This window comes from Eriocheir sinensis, unplaced genomic scaffold (genome assembly GCF_024679095.1).
Source record: "Eriocheir sinensis breed Jianghai 21 unplaced genomic scaffold, ASM2467909v1 Scaffold398, whole genome shotgun sequence".
NCBI lineage: Eukaryota > Metazoa > Arthropoda > Malacostraca > Decapoda > Varunidae > Eriocheir > Eriocheir sinensis.
In genome coordinates, this window is record NW_026111718.1 from 30001 (window position 1) to 33392 (window position 3392).

The 3392-nt window shown below is 49.2% G+C and overlaps 1 long non-coding RNA gene across 1 annotated transcript; it reads left to right on the forward strand.

Annotated features, from left to right (window-relative positions):
- The first annotated feature begins 2244 nt into the window (after positions 1–2244).
- Positions 2245–3046, forward strand: LOC126992088 (uncharacterized). The gene is made up of 2 exons (XR_007746160.1): positions 2245–2676; positions 2955–3046. It is a non-coding gene; the product is annotated as an uncharacterized LOC126992088 (long non-coding RNA).
- The last annotated feature ends 346 nt before the right edge of the window (positions 3047–3392 follow it).

Genomic DNA, 3392 nt, shown 5'->3' on the forward strand with positions numbered 1-3392 from the left:
CCAAACCTAACCCAACCATAGCTAACCTGCAACCTAACCTAACCTAGACCAAACCTAGCAACCATAGCTAACCTACCGTAACCTAACCTGACCTAGACAAACCTACCCTACCCTATCCTACCCTACTCTACCCTATCCTACCCTACTCTACCCTATCCTACCCTATCGTACCCTACCTACCCTACCCTACCCAGCCCCCAGTATTCTAATCCGTCCCCCTTCCCGCCCCCAGAGGTGGAGGCAGCGAGCCCTGGCAGAACCTCCCTCCGTGCAGCCGTGCCAAGCCAGGCCTGCCCACCATCATGGCCAAGCAGCAGTCGTTCCGTTGCAAGCTGGCCAACAAAAGCAAGTAGCTAGGGCGAAGGCTGGTGGCCTCCCCAACCCCTGCGCTCCTCCCCTCCCCCAAGACCTAGGGACACGAGGGATGGACGGAGACAGCACCCAGACCAGTGTCAGGTGGATGCCAAGGAACAGAGGGATGGAAGCTGACAAGGGATGGAAGGGGTGTGTGGCCTCCCCGACCCCCTGCGCTCCTCCCCCTACCCCGAGACCGCTGCGACGAGACCAGACCAAGGAAGGAACGGAGTGGAATGGGAAGGAAGGAGGTGGAGTGTATGAGAGGCGTGTGAGGCTGGAAGGAAGGGAAGGAAGGAAGAGAATGGCAAGGAAGGAAGGGAGGGAAGAGATGGAGCTGGCAAGGGAAGGAATGGGAAGGAAGGTAAAGAGGGAAGAAGGAAGGAAGGAAGGAAGGATAGGAAAAGCAATGTTGAGAAGGACTTGAAGGAAGGAAGGAAGGAGGGACAGGCCGCTGATGTAAAAAGGAGAGAAAGAAAAGGAAAGGAAGAAGGAAGTGAGTGAGGGAGGAATGGTGCTAGCAAAGGAAGGAGGGGATTGTGGTGCTAGTGGAGGAAGGGTGGAAGGAAGGACGGAAGGAAGGAAGGAGGGGAATGTGGTGCTAGTGGAGGAAGGGAGGAAGGAAGGAAGGAAGGAAGGGAGGAAGGAAGGAGGGAGGGGAATGTGGTGCTAGTGGAGGAAGGAAGGAAGGAAGGAAGGAAGGTTTGGGAGGTGTTCTGGGGACAGCCACAAGAGCCACTCCAATCTGTGTGTGTGTGTGTGTGTGTGTGTGTGTGTGTGTGTGTGTGTGTGTGTGTGTGTGTGTGTGTGTGTGTGTGTGTGTGTGTGTGTGTTTAAGAGCCAAAGGATTTCTTGATCTGGTGGTGTGTGTGCGTGGCCTGGTGTGTATGTCTGTGTGCGTGTGTGTGTGTGTGTGTGTGTGTGGACCCTCCCGTGTGTGTGCGTTTCTTCCCCGAGGTGTCGTGTGCGCGGGGGAGAGTATAAATACTTACATATGTGTACCGTGTACACTCCATGTTGAGGTGTTATCCCTGCTATCACTTTGTGGTGTACTACTGCTATTACTACTACTACTACTACTACTACCACTACTACTACTACTACTACTACTACTACATGTGACCTGCTGGGTGTGTGTGTGTGTGTGTGTGAGTGCGTGTGTGTGTGCGTGCGTGTACGTGTGTGTGTGTGTGGCTGTCCATGCACACACCTCCTCCTCAGTCTGTTCTTATGTCAGTATTTTATCTTTTGTATAAGTTTATTTTTAGTGCTGCATATTGTGTGTGTGTGTGTGTGTGTGTGTGTGTGTGTGTGTGTGTGTGTGTGTGTGTGTGTGTGTGTGTGAGAGTTGCCTGAGCATACACAAAATTCCATCCTATCCAAGCTGTCTATGGGTCACCACCACCACCACCACCACCACTGAAGTATCGCAACCAAGAAAGAAAGAAAGATAAGGAGGAGTGTTGGAAGGGGTGCTTCACTTGGCCAACAGAGGAGGGAAGGAAGGAAGGAAGGAAGGAAAGTGTTACAGTCACAGAACACCAAAAAATCATTGTTCTGTATGAAGGATGTATAAGTATTTTAGGTTGAAGGCACGGAGGAAGGGTCACACTACCACCAGGGGCATAAAACTACCCCAGGAAATGCCCCCACAACTCCTAGGAAAGCCCTGTCAAGTGTGTTTGCCAGGGTGATGAAATATCTAAGAATGTGACCCACTAACACACTGAATAGAATTGTAAGGAAGTGTGTGGAAGGGAAGGGAGGGAAGGAAAGGGAGGAAGAGATGGAGCGTTGAGAAGAAATTAAAAGAAGTAGAAGAGAAGGAAGGGAGGGAGGAAAACGAAAGGGAAGAGGAAAGGAAGGAGAGGGAAGAAGTTAAGAAAGAAAAGGAAGGAAGGATGGAAGGAAGGAAGGAAAAAAAAAGGATGTAAGGGAGTCAACCGAAAGAAAAAGAAAAAAAAAGCCTTGCCGGATGGGTGGTGGTGGCGCTGGTGGTGGTGGCATGTGCTGCGTGGTAGGCCCCTCAAGGCACAAACCAAGCTGCTATTCTTTTGTGTTCTGTGTGAGAGAGAGAGAGAGAGAGAGAGAGAGAGAGAGAGAGAGAGAATGTCATGTTAGTATAGATCAAGTTTCAATGAGACTAATGATAGGTGCTTGGGTTCACAGACAGACAGGAAGGGAAGGTTCAGTGTTAAGACAGACAGACAGGAAGGGAAGGTTCAGTGTTAAGACAGACAGACAGGAAGGGAAGGTTCAGTGTTAAGACAGACAGACAGGAAGGGAAGGTTCAGTGTTAAGACAGACAGACAGGAAGGGAAGGTTCAGTGTTAAGACAGACGAACAGGAAGGAAGGTTCAGTGTTAAGACAGACAGACAGGAAGGAAGGTTCAGTGTTAAGACAGACAGACAGGAAGGGAAGGTTCAGTGTTAAGACAGACAGACAGGAAGGAAGGTTCAGTGTTAAGACAGACAGACAGGAAGGAAGGTTCAGTGTTAAGACAGACAGACAGGAAGGGAAGGTTCAGTGTTAAGACAGACAGACAGGAAGGAAGGTTCAGTGTTGGTTCAGTGTTAAGACAGACAGACAGGAAGGGAAGGTTCAGTGTTAAGACAGACAGACAGGAAGGGAAGGTTCAGTGTTAAGACAGACAGACAGGAAGGGAAGGTTCAGTGTTAAGACAGACAGACAGGAAGGGAAGGTTCAGTGTTAAGACATGTTAAGACGCATTGGGAACTTGTAAGAACGTGTGGGAAGGGTGTGGGGAGAGAGTGTGTGTGTGTGTGTGTGTGTGTGTGTGTGTGTGTGTCAAGTCTTCATAAACTAGAAGAAAAAATATGTAGTCATGAAAATGTAAATAATAATAATAAAATAAAGTTGATGACAAATGTTGAAAAGTGCAAATTGAACACACACAGAGAGAGAGAGAGAGAGTCGCTTTGGCTGAGCCAAGGAAGGAAGGAAGGACAGTATAGAAAAGAAGGAAGGAAGGAGAACCTGAAAGGAGGAGGAGGAAAGGAGGAGGAGAAAGGTATTT